This window comes from Drosophila ananassae (assembly GCF_017639315.1).
Source record: "Drosophila ananassae strain 14024-0371.13 chromosome 4 unlocalized genomic scaffold, ASM1763931v2 tig00000054, whole genome shotgun sequence".
In the NCBI taxonomy this organism is placed as follows: Eukaryota; Metazoa; Arthropoda; class Insecta; order Diptera; family Drosophilidae; genus Drosophila; species Drosophila ananassae.
Genome location: NW_025319037.1, coordinates 1,563,009 through 1,585,467, shown reverse-complemented (window position 1 = coordinate 1,585,467; position 22,459 = coordinate 1,563,009).

The window sequence follows — 22,459 nt, the reverse complement described above, 5'->3', positions numbered from 1 at the left end:
ATTTATTCAGACTTTATACGTTCTTTGACTACGACTTCGAGACCTACGGTTAGTCTCGCGAGTTCAAGTTCGACTTAGTGGACGCGTAACACTCTAGGGACGAACTTACTGTTAAATCTAAGCGAAGAGGAAGAGAACGAGAACTTCGAATACATAACTCGCGTTCGCGCATCAAGATGAAATCATCGTGATTGGACGCAAAAGGAAGAAGCATATGGAGCACTTGATAAATGAGGACATGTGCCATTTTTTCGGTGAAGAGCTGCTGTTCCTGGGCCGTAGAATAACCATCGGCATGGAGCTAAATTTGCTAAAGGATATACAAGATTGGTTCTAGTACGTTTTCTTGTGAAACTCCAGCTTCAATATTGTGCTAGTCCCTTGTGAAGTTTTTGAATCTTTCAGGGAAGAGCCTTTTTGTGAGGTACAACCAAAAAAAAAATTTTAAATGTTCTATGGCCAAACTGATCTTATTGAGGTATGTTCGAAAAACCGGAATCGGAAAACAATATCATATAGCTGCCCCTAAGACCGATCGGGTCAACCTATATCCCGTATAACAAAATAAAAATAAACAATAAATAAATAAAATAAAAAATCATGTTTCGTCACTGGGAATGGTTGTTTGGAATCAGGATCTCAGAAGTGACGAGGTTTACTTTATAAACAAGTTCTTTTTTTAATTCAGAAATAAATAAAATTGTGTTTGGGTTTCATTTCTTCCTAAATAAAGCCGATCGTGGCCGAATTAAATAGACAAGGTTCAATTTATATTTAATATTTATTATGAGTCAATTTAACCCCAAAACAAATACAGCGGCGGATCAAAACAATGTCCAATATACAAGTGCCTAAATTAAGAGCTTGCGCAGAAGCTCTACCAAAGCTCCCAAAGTAGATGTGCTACAAAAGAACAACAAAGCGCCTGCGAATATAGGAGAATCAAAGAATATGAAACTGTTGATAATGGAAAATTAGTGGACCGCTGCGGCTAGTTACACTTAGAGAACTAATTAGTAATAATTTCGATATTAAATGATGGCACAAGTTCCAACAAGGATTTTTAGAATTCTTTACATACATGCATAGTTTACTTAGCAAATAGCTTTAGAAATACATATGTTTTCAGAAATATATATGTTTTCAGTTATTTGCTTGAAAACGCAGCTCAACTGTCGGCAATGTTCGCAACCAAGCCTATATACCATTCTCGTAATCTCTGTCTTTTCACGAAATGCGGCATCATTTTATAAAACACAATAAAGTATTAAATAAAATTTTGTATTATCAGACAAAACCAAATGAAAGACAACCTAAATGAAACTGACATTAATGAAGAAATTCAGTTTCACTTCACACAGAACACAGAAATTCAGCACTTCCTCACTTTTTCTTAAAGCGAACGGACGTGTTTTTTTTTGTGCGCACTGCGTTTTGAAAAATCTTTATTTATTATAATAATTATAAACAATCCGGTGTTTATTTTTATTTATTTACATAAACCCGATTCTTTTCATCCCAAACATCCGATTCGCTTCGCGTGTGCAGTGATATATTTGGAGGTAAAATAATAAATTTATTAATATTCTTCCAAACATAGCACTGCTCTGCTTCTTCATCCTTTACGGTGTTGCTTCTTTTGTCTCACACTAGATTCTTATCTATATTCTTTGCTCTTATACTAACTCTCACTAATCGCCCTCTTTATTCTCCCTTTATCGACTCTTTGGCACAGTGGTTCACGGTACGTCAATAATAAAAATAATATATTCATAATGGAATTTAAACTTGTCTGTGGTTTGAAGTCTTGTAATAAGACAATCTCTTCATCCCAGCCTACCATCCACTGCTGGCTATGTGAAAACGTTTTACACGCTAAGTGTGCCGGATTCACGGCCTCAGTTTCGGATGCCATCTCACGTAGGTCTGGTCTCCACTTTTGCTGTGACGGTTGTCGTGCTGTTCAGGACGAAATGAGATCGTTCATGAGACAGACTAAAAGTGGATTTAAAGAGCTGGTTAGCGGTTTTCGTAAAATCAACGACCAACTCTGTGCGCTAGATACACAGTTTAGTAGTCTTCAACTACTAAATGAGTCTCCAAAGCGTAAGAAATCTGCTTTTAGTGATGTGCCCGTGGCGAAAAGTCTTCAGCCTATTCAGCCGACAACTATGCAGCCGCTCATATCTCTGGCCACCCCAAGGGCCGGACCTGGGAAAAATTCGGTTTCCGAATATAAACGAGCAATTTTCCGATATGTCCTCTGTGGCATCGCTTCAAGTGATACCACCAGACCCAATAATTGAAACCCCCTTAAAAGTCACCGAACAGGGCAATCAAGCTTCCGGACGACCGGTACGAACTGATGCTGCCATACTCGTTACGGCGGCACCAAAACCCTTGCAGGTGATCCCACCATCGAAACACATATTTGTTTCCCGGCTTGCCCCTGATACTTCTGAGATTGATCTCTCGGCTTACATCAAAGCCAAATCAAAAGCCGACATAAAGGTGGCAGATATAACTAAATTTAAATATAACTACACCAGGCATACGTCATCTTTCAAAATACGTGTGCCCGCGCAGATGTTCAAGACGATTTGTTCCGCCAGTTTCTGGCCAGAGAACATTTTCGTCCAAGAACATCAGCCAAGTACGGTGAAGAAAAAAATGACCAAACCTGTGGGAGTGAAACTCCCACATGTTAGAGCCACTGACCAACCTTCCACGTCAGCTTCAAAAAACTAATGCCTTCACTAACACTTACCTATCAGAATACTAGAGGGTTACGAAGTAAGCTTCCCAAACTGTATTCTGATAGTTCTTTCTTTGCATCTCACATTATAGTCTTTACAGAAACTTGGTTAAAGCCGGAGATCTTAAGCTCCGAAGTTTTTCCAAGTAAGTACACCACTTTTAGACGTGATAGAACTCTGCGAAGGGGAGGAGGAGTGTTAATTTCTGTAGACTCCAATTTCGCTTCTGAAGAGATTAAATCACAAGAGTTTGGTGACATAGAATTTCTTTGCATTAAAATCATATTGTCCGATAAATCATTATACGTTACGTGCTCCTACGTACCCCCTTCGTCCGAACCGCCCACATACTGGCAACATTTAGACGCTATTAGGTTTGTTTTTGATCGTCTGTCTGATGGTGACCAGCTAGTAGCTCTGGGTGACTTCAATATCCCAGAACTCAGGTGGTCCAATGTTAAAAATTCACCGTCTTTATTGCTGAATTCGCACCATGACTTCCCGGCGGGCATGTTCGACATGTCACTCGGGCAAATTAACCACGTTAGAAATTCTTTAGGTCGGCTGCTGGACTTGTGTTTTGTTTCTGATCCTGATGGAATTACTCTTTCCAGAACTTTACCACTTTCCAACCCAGAGGATCCATATCATCCCACTCTTGAGGTTTTAATAGAAAACAATAACGTAATTGGCCTTAAGCCTACACTTAAATCTCATAAAGTTCGTTTCTTTCGTAAGGCTGACTTTATGAAATTAAATAAGTTAATTTTGGAATTTGATTGGTCCAATCTACTGGCATGTGAAGATGTAAACATTGCCTTAATTAAATTTTATTATACTTTGAATAAATTTTTCGACGTTTGCGTGCCATGGAAATATCCGTCCGTTTCAATTAATCCGCCTTGGTATACAAGGCACCTAGGAAATTTAAAGATCGTTATGAATAGACTTTTAAATAAACATAAAATATCTGGCTGTACAGTTAGTTATTCAAGATACTTAGTAGCTCGGTCCAATTTCACCGTGCATAACGCTGAATGTTATAGGAGTTATATACGCCGCTGCCGGATTCAGTTTACTCAGGATCCGAAGCAGTTTTATAACTTTGTAAACACTAAGCGCAAACATGTATCTTCTCCTCCTATGCTTATGTTTGAGAACTCATATGCGAACACTGATCAGGCAATGGCCGATCTCTTTGCACAGTTTTTTCAAACAACATACTCACCTAGCACCAGTACAGGTCAGCCTTACACTTATAATATCCAATCAGCCAACCTTATATTTTGCCCTTCTTTTGATCAAAGTGGTGTGTTATTGGGTCTTCTTAAAGTCAAGCCCGTGTATTCGCCAGGCCCCGATGGAGTACCAGGCTGTGTTCTGAAGAACTGCGCCGAGGCTCTGTGCAAACCGCTCCTTAAACTCTTTAATCTTTCGCTGGAGACTTCGATCTTTCCCCTTATGTGGAAGGAATCTTACATTATTCCTCTTCATAAAAAAGGGAAAAAATCCGACGCTGCCAATTATAGGGGCATTTCTAAATTGTCAGCAATTCCGAAGCTTTTTGAAAAACTTATCACTCCACATTTGCAACACCTTTGTAGTTCAATAATATCTCCATGCCAGCATGGCTTCATGAAGCGCCGCTCCACCACTACCAACTTACTGGAGCTAACATCTTTTATCACGGATGGGTTCCGGAATGGCTTACAAACAGATGTCATTTACACTGACTTCAGTAAAGCATTTGACTCTCCATTCGCTTCTTATAAGTAAACTCAGTCTTTTGGGATTCCCAACTGACCTCCTTATCTGGATTTCGAGCTACTTATCTGGAAGAACCCAACGTGTCTTCTTTAAAGATGTTACCTCGCGTCTAGTCCGCGTCACATCTGGGGTGCCTCAAGGAAGCCATCTTGGACCCTTACTTTTTACACTTTTTATTAATGACTTGCCCCTTGCCTTAACTGATTCACTCGTACTTATGTACGCTGATGACGTTAAGCTTTGTCTTCAGTATAAATTCACTAGTGCCCAATCTAGACTTCAATCCGATTTGGATAAATTTCAAAATTGGTGTTTTGCAAATAACCTAAAGCTTAATGGATCGAATGGATAGCTTTTAGCGGTGACAGCGACGCTGGCAGCATAGATGGACTTTAGTTGAATAATTTTGATAGGTCAGAGTTTTATGCTGACATGTAGGTTCCCAGGATGGACACTTTTTTATGAATTTGGAGCAAAAAAAAAAAGAAAGGTATTTGCAGATACATCGAGTGTATTTGCAGATACACTACTTGTACGATATTAAATAAAATTGATACTGCACTTAAGTGGGTATTTTAATGTTTTTGGTTACTCCGTTGTTATCATATTTGATACGTTACCATTTAAATAAATAAAATTATTTTTCATTATATTTTGTATAAAATGTACTTATTTCACTAGGTGTTCTTGTCTTTATATCTTACTTAGTAGTGCACTCGAAAGCTTTTTTAGTAGTGGAGGGAGCTTATGAGCTTTTATGCCTAGATCGAGGTTGTAATCTCTTTGTTGGCACCTGTTTCCCAGACCTACCACACCCATTGCCCAGATATTCACACTTAGTAATTTGATCCAATCAATATGCATCAGCATGTCGCAATATTAATAATTAGCAATAAGCATAAACAATATCCAACCTAATAACCCAGCACTAGTAGGCGGCGCCAGAAGCAGAAATCAGCATTATCAGCGGGAAGAATGACCGACTGACAGAAGCAAGCAAAAACCATCCAAAAAACAAGCATTGCATGAACAAGCAAGCTGAGTCAACAGAATCAGAGGTGGGTGACACTGGCATTAACATTGGGTTCAGAAAGTCCATAACATTGACCTTCCTTAGATTTTATTATGTATAATTTAGCATCTTATATAAGAATTGTTCTTCTGAAATAAAGATAGTTGCGAATTCAGAGTGAATCGTCTCGTTACTCAGTGTTTGAACTACGGCTCTTAAAATCAACCTACTTCGAGTGGTTGTAGAACTTTCATCATCGAACCTACTTCGAGTGGCTCCTCTGTAAACGGACCACAAGTAAAGCTTCATTACCTAATTTACTTCAAGTGTTGCTCCCGTAAAACGAACCACAAGTAGAATCCGTGGTACCCAACCTGTGAAACGGACTACAAGTAGGACCGGCCGATAAGGAATCAGCCGAAACACCATACCATCTGTACTTGAGGAGAACCAGCCCAGGACTTCAAGTACCCCATATCAACTCCAGCCTAATCACAGCAAGCGCCTGGTCAACCCGAGCAGTCCCTTGCAGAATCCAGGTAAATTTATTCAGACTTTATACGTTCTTTGACTACGACTTCGAGACCTACGGTTAGTCTCGCGAGTTCAAGTTCGACTTAGTGGACGCGTAACACTCTAGGGACGAACTTACTGTTAAATCTAAGCGAAGAGGAAGAGAACGAGAACTTCGAATACATAACTCGCGTTCGCGCATCAAGATGAAATCATCGTGATTGGACGCAAAAGGAAGAAGCATATGGAGCACTTGATAAATGAGGACATGTGCCATTTTTTCGGTGAGGAGCTGCTGTTCCTGGGCCGTAGAATAACCATCGGCATGGAGCTAAATTTGCTAAAGGATATACAAGATTGGTTCTAGTACGTTTTCTTGTGAAACTCCAGCTTCAATATTGTGCTAGTCCCTTGTGAAGTTTTTGAATCTTTCAGGGAAGAGCCTTTTTGTGAGGTACAACCAAAAAAAAAATTTTAAATGTTCTATGGCCAAACTGATCTTATTGAGGTATGTTCGAAAAACCGGAATCGGAAAACAATATCATATAGCTGCCCCTAAGACCGATCGGGTCAACCTATATCCCGTATAACAAAATAAAAATAAACAATAAATAAATAAAATAAAAAATCATGTTTCGTCACTGGGAATGGTTGTTTGGAATCAGGATCTCAGAAGTGACGAGGTTTACTTTATAAACAAGTTCTTTTTTTAATTCAGAAATAAATAAAATTGTGTTTGGGTTTCATTTCTTCCTAAATAAAGCCGATCGTGGCCGAATTAAATAGACAAGGTTCAATTTATATTTAATATTTATTATGAGTCAATTTAACCCCAAAACAAATACAGCGGCGGATCAAAACAATGTCCAATATACAAGTGCCTAAATTAAGAGCTTGCGCAGAAGCTCTACCAAAGCTCCCAAAGTAGATGTGCTACAAAAGAACAACAAAGCGCCTGCGAATATAGGAGAATCAAAGAATATGAAACTGTTGATAATGGAAAATTAGTGGACCGCTGCGGCTAGTTACACTTAGAGAACTAATTAGTAATAATTTCGATATTAAATGATGGCACAAGTTCCAACAAGGATTTTTAGAATTCTTTACATACATGCATAGTTTACTTAGCAAATAGCTTTAGAAATACATATGTTTTCAGAAATATATATGTTTTCAGTTATTTGCTTGAAAACGCAGCTCAACTGTCGGCAATGTTCGCAACCAAGCCTATATACCATTCTCGTAATCTCTGTCTTTTCACGAAATGCGGCATCATTTTATAAAACACAATAAAGTATTAAATAAAATTTTGTATTATCAGACAAAACCAAATGAAAGACAACCTAAATGAAACTGACATTAATGAAGAAATTCAGTTTCACTTCACACAGAACACAGAAATTCAGCACTTCCTCACTTTTTCTTAAAGCGAACGGACGTGTTTTTTTTTGTGCGCACTGCGTTTTGAAAAATCTTTATTTATTATAATAATTATAAACAATCCGGTGTTTATTTTTATTTATTTACATAAACCCGATTCTTTTCATCCCAAACATCCGATTCGCTTCGCGTGTGCAGTGATATATTTGGAGGTAAAATAATAAATTTATTAATATTCTTCCAAACATAGCACTGCTCTGCTTCTTCATCCTTTACGGTGTTGCTTCTTTTGTCTCACACTAGATTCTTATCTATATTCTTTGCTCTTATACTAACTCTCACTAATCGCCCTCTTTATTCTCCCTTTTTCGACTCTTTGGCACAGTGGTTCACGGTACGTCAATAATAAAAATAATATATTCATAATGGAATTTAAACTTGTCTGTGGTTTGAAGTCTTGTAATAAGACAATCTCTTCATCCCAGCCTACCATCTACTGCTGGCTATGTGAAAACGTTTTACACGCTAAGTGTGCCGGATTCACGGCCTCAGTTTCGGATGCCATCTCACGTAGGTCTGGTCTCCACTTTTGCTGTGACGGTTGTCGTGCTGTTCAGGACGAAATGAGATCGTTCATGAGACAGACTAAAAGTGGATTTAAAGAGCTGGTTAGCGGTTTTCGTAAAATCAACGACCAACTCTGTGCGCTAGATACACAGTTTAGTAGTCTTCAACTACTAAATGAGTCTCCAAAGCGTAAGAAATCTGCTTTTAGTGATGTGCCCGTGGCGAAAAGTCTTCAGCCTATTCAGCCGACAACTATGCAGCCGCTCATATCTCTGGCCACCCCAAGGGCCGGACCTGGGAAAAATTCGGTTTCCGAATATAAACGAGCAATTTTCCGATATGTCCTCTGTGGCATCGCTTCAAGTGATACCACCAGACCCAATAATTGAAACCCCCTTAAAAGTCACCGAACAGGGCAATCAAGCTTCCGGACGACCGGTACGAACTGATGCTGCCATACTCGTTACGGCGGCACCAAAACCCTTGCAGGTGATCCCACCATCGAAACACATATTTGTTTCCCGGCTTGCCCCTGATACTTCTGAGATTGATCTCTCGGCTTACATCAAAGCCAAATCAAAAGCCGACATAAAGGTGGCAGATATAACTAAATTTAAATATAACTACACCAGGCATACGTCATCTTTCAAAATACGTGTGCCCGCGCAGATGTTCAAGACGATTTGTTCCGCCAGTTTCTGGCCAGAGAACATTTTCGTCCAAGAACATCAGCCAAGTACGGTGAAGAAAAAAATGACCAAACCTGTGGGAGTGAAACTCCCACATGTTAGAGCCACTGACCAACCTTCCACGTCAGCTTCAAAAAACTAATGCCTTCACTAACACTTACCTATCAGAATACTAGAGGGTTACGAAGTAAGCTTCCCAAACTGTATTCTGATAGTTCTTTCTTTGCATCTCACATTATAGTCTTTACAGAAACTTGGTTAAAGCCGGAGATCTTAAGCTCCGAAGTTTTTCCAAGTAAGTACACCACTTTTAGACGTGATAGAACTCTGCGAAGGGGAGGAGGAGTGTTAATTTCTGTAGACTCCAATTTCGCTTCTGAAGAGATTAAATCACAAGAGTTTGGTGACATAGAATTTCTTTACATTAAAATCATATTGTCCGATAAATCATTATACGTTACGTGCTCCTACGTACCCCCTTCGTCCGAACCGCCCACATACTGGCAACATTTAGACGCTATTAGGTTTGTTTTTGATCGTCTGTCTGATGGTGACCAGCTAGTAGCTCTGGGTGACTTCAATATCCCAGAACTCAGGTGGTCCAATGTTAAAAATTCACCGTCTTTATTGCTGAATTCGCACCATGACTTCCCGGCGGGCATGTTCGACATGTCACTCGGGCAAATTAACCACGTTAGAAATTCTTTAGGTCGGCTGCTGGACTTGTGTTTCGTTTCTGATCCTGATGGAATTACTCTTTCCAGAACTTTACCACTTTCCAACCCAGAGGATCCATATCATCCCACTCTTGAGGTTTTAATAGAAAACAATAACGTAATTGGCCTTAAGCCTACACTTAAATCTCATAAAGTTCGTTTCTTTCGTAAGGCTGACTTTATGAAATTAAATAAGTTAATTTTGGAATTTGATTGGTCCAATCTACTGGCATGTGAAGATGTAAACATTGCCTTAATTAAATTTTATTATACTTTGAATAAATTTTTCGACGTTTGCGTGCCATGGAAATATCCGTCCGTTTCAATTAATCCGCCTTGGTATACAAGGCACCTAGGAAATTTAAAGATCGTTATGAATAGACTTTTAAATAAACATAAAATATCTGGCTGTACAGTTAGTTATTCAAGATACTTAGTAGCTCGGTCCAATTTCACCGTGCATAACGCTGAATGTTATAGGAGTTATATACGCCGCTGCCGGATTCAGTTTACTCAGGATCCGAAGCAGTTTTATAACTTTGTAAACACTAAGCGCAAACATGTATCTTCTCCTCCTATGCTTATGTTTGAGAACTCATATGCGAACACTGATCAGGCAATGGCCGATCTCTTTGCACAGTTTTTTCAAACAACATACTCACCTAGCACCAGTACAGGTCAGCCTTACACTTATAATATCCAATCAGCCAACCTTATATTTTGCCCTTCTTTTGATCAAAGTGGTGTGTTATTGGGTCTTCTTAAAGTCAAGCCCGTGTATTCGCCAGGCCCCGATGGAGTACCAGGCTGTGTTCTGAAGAACTGCGCCGAGGCTCTGTGCAAACCGCTCCTTAAACTCTTTAATCTTTCGCTGGAGACTTCGATCTTTCCCCTTATGTGGAAGGAATCTTACATTATTCCTCTTCATAAAAAAGGGGAAAAATCCGACGCTGCCAATTATAGGGGCATTTCTAAATTGTCAGCAATTCCGAAGCTTTTTGAAAAACTTATCACTCCACATTTGCAACACCTTTGTAGTTCAATAATATCTCCATGCCAGCATGGCTTCATGAAGCGCCGCTCCACCACTACCAACTTACTGGAGCTAACATCTTTTATCACGGATGGGTTCCGGAATGGCTTACAAACAGATGTCATTTACACTGACTTCAGTAAAGCATTTGACTCTCCATTCGCTTCTTATAAGTAAACTCAGTCTTTTGGGATTCCCAACTGACCTCCTTATCTGGATTTCGAGCTACTTATCTGGAAGAACCCAACGTGTCTTCTTTAAAGATGTTACCTCGCGTCTAGTCCGCGTCACATCTGGGGTGCCTCAAGGAAGCCATCTTGGACCCTTACTTTTTACACTTTTTATTAATGACTTGCCCCTTGCCTTAACTGATTCACTCGTACTTATGTACGCTGATGACGTTAAGCCCCTGATACTTCTGAGATTGATCTCTCGGCTTACATCAAAGCCAAATCAAAAGCCGACATAAAGGTGGCAGATATAACTAAATTTAAATATAACTACACCAGGCATACGTCATCTTTCAAAATACGTGTGCCCGCGCAGATGTTCAAGACGATTTGTTCCGCCAGTTTCTGGCCAGAGAACATTTTCGTCCAAGAACATCAGCCAAGTACGGTGAAGAAAAAAATGACCAAACCTGTGGGAGTGAAACTCCCACATGTTAGAGCCACTGACCAACCTTCCACGTCAGCTTCAAAAAACTAATGCCTTCACTAACACTTACCTATCAGAATACTAGAGGGTTACGAAGTAAGCTTCCCAAACTGTATTCTGATAGTTCTTTCTTTGCATCTCACATTATAGTCTTTACAGAAACTTGGTTAAAGCCGGAGATCTTAAGCTCCGAAGTTTTTCCAAGTAAGTACACCACTTTTAGACGTGATAGAACTCTGCGAAGGGGAGGAGGAGTGTTAATTTCTGTAGACTCCAATTTCGCTTCTGAAGAGATTAAATCACAAGAGTTTGGTGACATAGAATTTCTTTACATTAAAATCATATTGTCCGATAAATCATTATACGTTACGTGCTCCTACGTACCCCCTTCGTCCGAACCGCCCACATACTGGCAACATTTAGACGCTATTAGGTTTGTTTTTGATCGTCTGTCTGATGGTGACCAGCTAGTAGCTCTGGGTGACTTCAATATCCCAGAACTCAGGTGGTCCAATGTTAAAAATTCACCGTCTTTATTGCTGAATTCGCACCATGACTTCCCGGCGGGCATGTTCGACATGTCACTCATATAACTTTGTAAACACTAAGCGCAAACATGTATCTTCTCCTCCTATGCTTATGTTTGAGAACTCATATGCGAACACTGATCAGGCAATGGCCGATCTCTTTGCACAGTTTTTTCAAACAACATACTCACCTAGCACCAGTACAGGTCAGCCTTACACTTATAATATCCAATCAGCCAACCTTATATTTTGCCCTTCTTTTGATCAAAGTGGTGTGTTATTGGGTCTTCTTAAAGTCAAGCCCGTGTATTCGCCAGGCCCCGATGGAGTACCAGGCTGTGTTCTGAAGAACTGCGCCGAGGCTCTGTGCAAACCGCTCCTTAAACTCTTTAATCTTTCGCTGGAGACTTCGATCTTTCCCCTTATGTGGAAGGAATCTTACATTATTCCTCTTCATAAAAAAGGGGAAAAATCCGACGCTGCCAATTATAGGGGCATTTCTAAATTGTCAGCAATTCCGAAGCTTTTTGAAAAACTTATCACTCCACATTTGCAACACCTTTGTAGTTCAATAATATCTCCATGCCAGCATGGCTTCATGAAGCGCCGCTCCACCACTACCAACTTACTGGAGCTAACATCTTTTATCACGGATGGGTTCCGGAATGGCTTACAAACAGATGTCATTTACACTGACTTCAGTAAAGCATTTGACTCTCCATTCGCTTCTTATAAGTAAACTCAGTCTTTTGGGATTCCCAACTGACCTCCTTATCTGGATTTCGAGCTACTTATCTGGAAGAACCCAACGTGTCTTCTTTAAAGATGTTACCTCGCGTCTAGTCCGCGTCACATCTGGGGTGCCTCAAGGAAGCCATCTTGGACCCTTACTTTTTACACTTTTTATTAATGACTTGCCCCTTGCCTTAACTGATTCACTCGTACTTATGTACGCTGATGACGTTAAGCTTTGTCTTCAGTATAAATTCACTAGTGCCCAATCTAGACTTCAATCCGATTTGGATAAATTTCAAAATTGGTGTTTTGCAAATAAACTAAAGCTTAATGGATCGAAATGTAAACTCATGTCCTTTTATCGAACTAGTCCTCACCAGGCTATGTACTTTCTCTATGGGAACGCTTTAGAACGATTAACTCAGGTTAACGATCTGGGAGTCCTTTTAGATTTGAAACTTAAATTTACCGACCATATATCTACCATGGTTAATAAAGCTATGGGTGTGCTTGGCTTTATTAAAAGATGGTCAAAAGAATTTAATGACCCGTACATAACAAAAACGTTATATACATCATTGGTTCGTCCGATTCTTGAGTATGGATCGTGTGTCTGGAGTCCTCAATATGGAGTACACCGAGATCACATAGAATCTGTACAAAAAAACTTCCTGATTTTCGCCCTTAGGGGACTTAATTGGGATGCAAATCTTCACCTTCCCACTTATCATAGTAGACTTTTATTAATCAACTTACCATCATTAACAAATCGTAGAACGATGCTGGGTGTTATGTTTCTATATAATCTTATATATGGTAATGTAGACAGTCAGCATTTACTAACACGCTTAAATTTTAACGTTCCTAGTAGAAGGACTAGAAACTTCCGTCCTCTACTCCTTAGCCATTGTAATTCGACATATGCCCAACACGATCCGTTCAGGGTATTATGTTCGGACTACAATGGTCTCTACCACACCTTGCCACTTTGCTCCACTAACAATCTTAAATCCTTTATACTAAATGCCTTATCTATGCAACACTCTTCCTCGTAATATCTTACCCCTACTCTTCTCCTAAACGTTCTCGGATCTATCCCCGCGATTCGAGCCGTACGTTATGCGGCAGCGTCCCTCGGTCGGTTGGACGGGAGGTGGGCTGTACGTATGCAGTGGGAACCGCGCGAAAAGAAAATACCGGACCTAGGTCTACGACTGGAATTCCGACAAAAGCTTTCGTCTTGGAAAAAGCAAAAGGTAAGTAAATATCTATGTATAAATGTAGTTATATATAAACATGAGTCGAACCGTTATCATAAACGGTTCTTATTCATTCTTATGTATTTTTAGCTTCAACTATCAGTTCTATTTGAGACACCTGAAACTTCTAAATTGGATGAAGAAGTGGCCAAAAGTATAAAATCTGTATTAAAAGGAGATTGCTCCGACTGGGACACAGTTTGTGACAATCTGACATCTATGTCTATCTATTATAAGAATTTTTCGTACTTAGAATGAGGACTTTTCGTAATTACTCCAATCCTTGTTCGTTTTTAAATTAACGTACGCGAAGACCTGTGGACGTAACATTCTCTCCGGAGCCGGCGCTTTTCCTGAAGGAGCGACTCAATCTGCCTATTTGAGCATGTGTTTCATGAGGTTGTTGTGGCCATTGGTTCCGATGAGGCTTGACATGACTTCCGTAAATGGTTTAGGTGAATTTTGGATATCAGCTTCGCTGGATATATTTAGTTCGAGCTCAATGTGGGCACTTATATTTTTTTATGCTTCAGCTAGATTGTTTTATTTAAAATAAGGAATTGGTCGTGTTTCTCAAGCTGTGGCTGGTAAAAACGTATAATAAAACAGGTGAGTGGTCAGATAAAAGGTGTGATAATTTTTCAGCGCGTATTATGCTTAGCTGCACCCTTCAGTAATATAGCAGTATACGGCGGAAATTGTGAGAGGACAGCTAGAAATGTTTATGCGGACTGAAGTGGCCTGGCTGAAGCAACATGGCTTTATGAGGACACAGGTACCTTTGTGTGCTTCGCCGTTCGGTTGGTTGGTTTCGTAAAAGATGTACCCGGTGAGATAAAATTGGTTAAAATTTAGGAACTGCAGGAGCTTATTGTACTGGAAAACGATGTTAGGGTTCCAAAAGTATATAGGGTGAACAGAGAACTTCTTGGGGATAGTGCTTTTAGTGCGGACACCCTATCTAGAAATTTCATAACAGAGAAGCAATTTTCTTTGTTGTTGACTTGCAGTTTTGTTTCTTAAACAGTTTTGTTTTCTTTTATATTTGTGTTATAAAAGTGGTTGGGCCCAATTTACTGCTTGAGCTTGTGTTCCCTAATACATATTGGGGCAGGCAGGAGGAGAACTGAGGACCCGAGCTGCAAGCTGCAATGAGAGAACAAGGCTAGGGAGTTGACGACGACGTTAACGTGGTTGATGTTTTGATTCTAACGACGGTAGTTACGGATTGTAGGGATTACGGGATATCAAGGACAAAAGCGTCATTTTAACAAATGTTAAATAAAAATTGATCTTACTATTGGAATTTAATATTGGAGGAAAATGCGAAAGACGCTTGACAGAGATCCATTTAAAGATGCATTTGATATAAAATGCAACGATTTTCGCATTGAATACAGCATTTGTCAACAAAGCTAGAGGTATACCTGTGGAACAAAGATCATATTTTGTTCGTTGTCTCGTGTAATCAATAAAATTTATAGATAAACGCATATTTTTTTACATATTGGGAGCCCACAATCGTATTTTGTTCCCTCTAGCTCATGCTGTTCTTGCGAATATAATTCCTATATAATATAGTTAACAATGTGCTATAATCCAAGCCGCTTTGAAAGAATTTAATAATACAGATATAATTTATACAACAGGATACGTTTTCCCTTTTGAGCTATATTTAATGTTCGAAGTATTGGTTTTAGTAAAAACAAGCGCAGTTCAATTTCATACAATTTATTTAGAATGTTTTGGCTTTATACAAAGTGGTTTATGGATAGATGCGACTGCGAGGGGGTGAATACCGAATTAGAATACGAAACGGGAGCGCGGCTCAACGCTTGATGCTGCGGAGCGATCGAGAGAGCCCGGGAGAGAGCGAGACAAACGCTAGTGCATGACGGCAGATGCAGGTGGCCGATCGAATGTACGAGAGCGGGCGATGCGTACATAAATATAAAAGAGAGTGACGTCACGAACTCAATAAAATTTTGCCGGCCAAACTTCTTTCCGGCAGCTGCTTGACCCGACATACTCCCCCCGTTGAAAGATGGGCTTTCAACAGCATCATGAAGGGGCAGCAGACACAGCAGCGCCACCCGACACACTCCGTCATCTCCGACGACCATTTCCGTCCCCCACGCCAGGGGCCACTTCATTGGAGGCAAGTTTTCGTCCTTCACCAGCACGATGTCATTCACTGCTATGCCTTGACCAGGGATGCGCCATTTGGACCGTTGCACAGGGTTAAATACTCTTCCTTCCATCTGGACCAGAAACACTGCTGAAGAAAGACGACGCGTTGCCAAGCATCTAGCCGATTTATGTTGAGTTTCGTCAGGTCTGGCTCACTGAAACTAGAAGGAGACCCTCCGTGCAGAAAAATATTAGGAGTCAGGACATCCAGATCAGCAGGATTTTCAGAGAGAGGGACTAATGGCCTCGAATTAATCACTGCAGCAATATTATACACCAGCGTCTGCAAATCGTCGGCCTTTAGTACAGGCGAGCCCACGACTCTATAAAAATGATACTTGGCGGTCTTAACAGCAGCTTCCCACAAGCCGCCAAAATGGGGAGAACGGGGAGGGATAAACTTCCACTCGATGGATTCTGGAAGGCAAAAATCCAAGACAGCTCTCTGGTGCTCGCCGCTAAGAAATAGTCTCTTTAATTCGCTCAACTGATTTTTGGCTCCAACGAAATTGGTGGCGTTGTCGGACCAGATCTGTCGAGGCTTCTTCCTGATAGAAATAAATCTCCTCAGTGCATGCACAAAGGCGGCGGTGGACAGATCCCTCACCAGCTCTAAATGGACGGCCTTTGTCGTGAAACAAATGAAGAGAAACAAATGTAACATTTTATGGGAGCCTTGTTGTGATTCTCCGACTTATAGAAGAAAGGACCGCAAAAACCGATGCCGGTTACATCGAAGACTTGATAACCTTCCACTCTCCCCTTCGGAAGATCGCCCATTACATGCTCCAACAAACGAGGTTTCATCCGAAAGCATCTCACACATTTATTTGTCGCCTTGAGCACAGTTTTTCTCCCCCTAATCGGCCAATACTGAGAACGTATCATCGCCAATAACGATCGAGGTCCAGCGTGCAGGTTGCGCTCATGAAAGCTAAGGATTATGCTTCGCGTTACCGGATGGCTCCTGGGCAAAATTACTGGGTGACGACCATCGTAATCCAAGGATGAATTCTTGAGACGCCCGTCTACTCGAAGCAATCCAAACTGATCCAAAAAGGGGGATAACGAAGCCAGCGAACTGGAGGAGGCAACCATTCCCTTTGTCTGCAACGTCCTTATTTCATCACCCAAATGAGCGCGCTGAACTGCCCACAAAAGCATTCGAGTACCCGCCTTGAGATCATGAACGGTAATTCCATTATGCCGAACCCGTCTGCCAAACTTATAGACGTAAGCAAACACTCGCTGAAGAGCTGGAAAGGAGTTAACGTACTTGCATGTCGCCACGATGTCTGTATATAGCGTCTTCACCAATAAAACTGAAGGGCTGGCTTCTCGACTACTACCGTCACAGGCCAGTGCTCCTGTGTCTTAGGATAGGGCGGACCCTGACACCATAGTCTGGATCCGATCAACTCAGTAGGAAGGGCTCCACGAGACAAGATATCTGCTGGATTTTCCAACGTAGGCACATATCGCCACTCCATGGAACTCGTCAGATTTTGGATGGTTGACACGCGGTTAGCGACAAAAACATTAAGCCTTTTTTTTAGCAGCTCCAATGCGACGTCATAATTTTTGTCCGTGAGCTCCAATGATCGAACAGTCTCCAAGGCAGATCCACGAAGGCAGGACCGCAACCGTTGAGGCTTCTCGACCCGACTGATGAATGGGTTTGTGTCCACCATGGTCGAGAACAGTGACCGAAATTCAAGCCACTCCGCATAACCTCCACAAAAAGTGGGCAGTGGCAGTGGCGGCAAAGCCTGAAAGGTTCTGCCAAACGATGGATCGAAATTGGTGGCAGAAGATGCGTTGATCAGCGTCGAACTCGCCGGCAACAAACTGGAACGCCTCATAATCTCCTGATCCAGGATGAAGCTTGCCTCCCTCGCCGCATCGTTGAAGTTGACAAGCAGCTCGCTCCTGAGTTCTGCAACGTCCATCTCGGACAGCTCCTTATGTGTGCTCTTGAAATCCGCAACGATTCCCTCCAATTCGCTGAGCCGCACATTTCACATCGCCTCCGGAAATGTCTCCACTGATTTCAAAGAGGACAACAATCCTTGAAGATCCTCAAAAAGGGCAGCTGCACTTTGGCTCAGGAATACTTTCCTTCCCGAAGAGGCACAATCGAAAAACGGATTCATTTTCGCACCAAAAAATTTATTTTATTTTGTTTATTTGTTGTCAGCTCACGACCCACTGTGCCACTTCTATAAAACGGGGTAATATATGTATGAGCGATTGTAGCACTCTGCAAACAGCGTATGTATGTATGTCAACAGATGCTAATATTTCGCGCACAAATCACAAACCGAAAATTGTTTTTAAATTTGCTTATATTTATATGTTTTAAGCCGCCCAGCTCAAATTTTCAACGGAAAATAATTTTACAACTTATTTTCCTATGCACAATCACGTCGGGGCTCACCAAATGTTCAGTTACCGAGCGTTTTCGGGAGCTATATTTAATGTTCGAAGTATTGGTTTTAGTAAAAACAAGCACAGTTCAATTTCATTAAATGTATTTAGAATGTTTTGGCTTTATACAAAGTGGTTTATGGATAGATACGACTGCGAGGGGGTGAATACCGAATTAGAATACAAAACGGGAGCGCGGCTCAACTCTTGATGCTGCGGAGCGATCGAGAGAGCCTGGGAGAGAGCGAGACAAACGCTAGTGCATGACGGCAGATGCAGGTGGCCGATCGAATGCACGAGAGCGGGCGATGCGAACATAAATATAAAGGAGAGTGACGTTACGAACTCAATAAATTATTGCCGGCCAAACTTCTTTCCGACGGCTGCTTGACCCGAAAAAAAAATGGCTTTCAAATTATATTTTCGATGCCAGTTGAACAGCTTTAATTGCTGATAGCTTGGCAAATATGCCTTCTTAAATGAAAATATTATAAAATATGCCTTTATGACAGCCAATACTTTAATTGTGCTTCATTGTTATAACAGGTAATTCCTTATTTTTTTGTTCATTTCTTATAAATAGAATATTCTTTCTTAGATCCATTTGGGTAGACGGAAATTGCCCAGAAGTTTAGAAAGTATTATAAGACCGTCTAGGAACATGGCAGTAAAATGAAATACACATTTGTGTCTAAAGAGAATGACTTGCAAGAAGATTCTTACAATTGTGGCATATTGATTTTGCAGTTCGCAGATCAATATACCACATATAGGCACACATAGGCATATGCAACACATATTCTCTTTTCTATGATCTGATTTAATCATTGTAGTCGTCTGCTTACACCTCCAAAGCACAAGAATTTATTATTCGTTGAACAGTTTGCAATGTTGGGCTGCCTCCAAAGCAAATAAAGTAAGAGTCCCTGGGCCAGGATCCTCCCGGCAGGATCGTAGTCTACGAACATCAATAACATCGAAACCGAGTTAAATAACTTTTTATATTAATAAAGTCAGCCTCAGACAAACCTATTCTGAACTCATTAATGTCTCCACGTCCAATTTGTTCAAGTGCAACTAACCAGCAATCGGTTTAGGTACCCTTTGCTTCCTTTAATCCTTACAGATTAGCAATGGAAGTCTAATGGTATCAACCATCTGTTGTTCTTGCTATTGCATGACCTCTTTTTCGTTTTCAGATATGTAATGAATAATCTTTTTACGTTTTTTGTATGGTTTTGTAGTCCGCCAGCTGTGGCTTCCAGGTCGATGTCATCAAATCCATGGACTTTAGCGAGACTACCGAGGAATGCAAGGAGGAGAACCTTAAAATCTAGCAGGAATTTAAGTGCTCGGACCTGCGACTCAATGAGCTGGTTTTGAGCTGGCTATGACCATCAACTCACAATGGTGAGTCAGATGTCTACAGAGGTGACCGCTAGCTGGGAATGGATTCATTCTGTCAAGGAGAAAAATCTTAGGCGCGTGTAAGTGGCTGCTTCAATGCGGGGTGATGAGCTGAAGTAGATGAGGACAGATGCAGTTCAGCATAATTATGTGCTGGAAACGATAGAACAAATGTATAATATATATATATAATATTTTCAGTAATCAAAGCAAAATGCCTCTATAGACAATAATCTGGGTGCCAAACTAGGAGGCAGCGTTGAAGGTTTTACAAGAAGATATTTCCTCATGAAAAGAAAAAGCGTGAGAAATTGTTCAAATGTACTCCCGATCAGAATATCATTACCAAAGTGTATCTACCTCTGCATGAATATGGACCTCTGCAAAATTGGCATATAAACGTTTCCGATAATTACTTTTGGGCAATAATAAATATGTGAATATAGTTTAAGGTTGTCATATATACCTGCCAAATAATTTACTTAGGAAAAATTATTGAAAAAATATTTTTTAAATATTTTTATGAATTTTTTTTTATTACAATTATATTAAGGACACATTCTTTTCCAAGGGCCTCAACCGCAACATGCAATTAGATTAACGGAGATTAGTGGAGACCAAAAACCTCATTCAGAATAATTCCTGAGGACCTCAGGAAACCTCGCAAAATCTGTCATGAGAACAAAAGAATACACAGCGTAGATTTTTAAAGAAAGTGTAGCGAGAATTATTTGCAATTTAACAAAACATAAATGAATATAAAAGATGGCTGCCGAACGGGAAGGATCTAAACAGCTCAAGCCAGAAAGTTCTACCCAACCAAAAACTGCTTCGAGAAAGTTTTAAGCCGTATTGAGAGCAGAGTCAGCACAACGTTCGTGTAGCTGAGATTCTGACGAGTAATCTAGGCAAAGGTGGAATACGACAGCAGGAGATACTGGATGAGATCAGCGTGCTAAATTAGCTTGCCATTCGACAAGAAAGCTTTTAGTGGTTCTCATGTCGCGTTTTCCAGTGTTCATACGACCTACGCCGTCCATTGGCACTGCAGCCTCTGCTTCGGCGTCGATGCTGTCCAGGGCGGCGCTGTCCAGGTCGACGCTGTCCAGGTCGACTCTGTCCAAGGAGCCGCTGTTCAGGTCGGCACTTGCTGCGTCGGCGGTAACAAGGGCGGCCCTGTCCAGGTTGGCACTGTCCGCCAAGTCTCCCCAATAAAAATCTATTTATAAAGATTTATAATTTGAATTTTAATTTTCTTTTTAATTTTAATTTGTATATATTAAATATTGTTTTTAGGCCTCTTGGCGGCGGCTGCGTCGTTGGCGGCTTGTCTCTGATGCTGCCCGCAATCGCCTCTCCACTGGCCTGGTTCGAGCCCGCCGTGGTCGACGCCTTCCGCCACACTCGCCGACCGTACGTCGGTCTACCGTTGCCTGTCTACGTTGGGCTATCGATGCCGTTGGGAACGATTTTGATGGGTATAGTGGCGTTTGATTAAAAAAATAGCTTTTCAATGGTATACCGTGCTAAATGAGGCATCCTCCATAAAGAAATCCTCCGTTTATGTTGAGCAGCGGTAAATATGTGATGTTGATAAGTCAATTTTCTCAAAATTGTAGTTCGCGATTTGAATTATTTTTTCTCCAAAAATAGTTAAAAAGGTGCTTCATCGTCTCAACTTACTTGCATATAGGGGCATCCTCTTTTAGCTTCACAATGTGAAAAACAATTTTTTGTGGCATTTATGTATGGGCTGTTAACGAGATTGGCCCACTAAATTTATAGGTAATATTCTCAATATGGGCAATTCTTAGAATTGCCAACACAAGGTCAACTCCAACAAAAAAATTGAAATTCAATATTAGTATGGTTGTTGGCACCTAGTGCCAAGACCTACTACCCTATTCACACTTAGTAATCTGATCTAATCAATGTTCATCAGCTTGTCGCAATGTAATCAAACCCACTAACCTATTGGCACCCCATGAATGAAACAAAGCATGAAACAATATCCAACCTAATAACCCAGCACTAGTAAAAGGTGCCAGAAGCAGAAACCTTTGGTATCAGCTGGAAGAATGACCGACTGACCGATGTAAGCAAAGCCAGCTAGCTAAGCCGAAATGCATGTACAAGCAATGCATGAACAAGCAATCTGAGTCAGCAGACTCAGAGGTGGGTGACTTTGTCATTAACATTGGGTGAACACGATCATAACATTGACCTTCCCTAGACTTAGATTATGTATATTTTAGAATCTTATATAGAATTATATTAAATAGAATTTTTCTTCTGAAATAAAGATAGTTGCGAATACAGATTAGATTAGTTCGATACTCAGTGTCAAGGTACGGCACTTAAAACCAACCTACTTCGAGTGATCCTGTGTAAAACGGACCGCAAGTAGGACTCTCTTAAAACTATCTGCTTCTAGTGGCTGTGTAAACTGACCACAAGTAGAACTTTCGTCATCAAACCCACTTCGAGTGGCTCCTGTGTAAAACATACCACAAGTAGCCTTCGGTATCTAATCTACTTCGAGTGTTGCTCCCGTAAAACGGACCACAAGTAGGAACCGCATTATCAAACCTACGTCGAGTTTTGCTCCCGTGAAACGGACCACAAGTAGGATCGGCCGATATGGAATCAGTCGAAAACCCGTACCATCAGTACTTGAGGAGAACCAACCCAGGACTTCAAGTATGTCACATCAACTCCAGCCTGATCACAGCAAGCGTCTGGCCAATCCGATCAGTCCCTTGCAGAATCCAGGTCCACATTTGTAAGAACTTTTATAAGTTCTTTGACTACGACTTCAGGACCT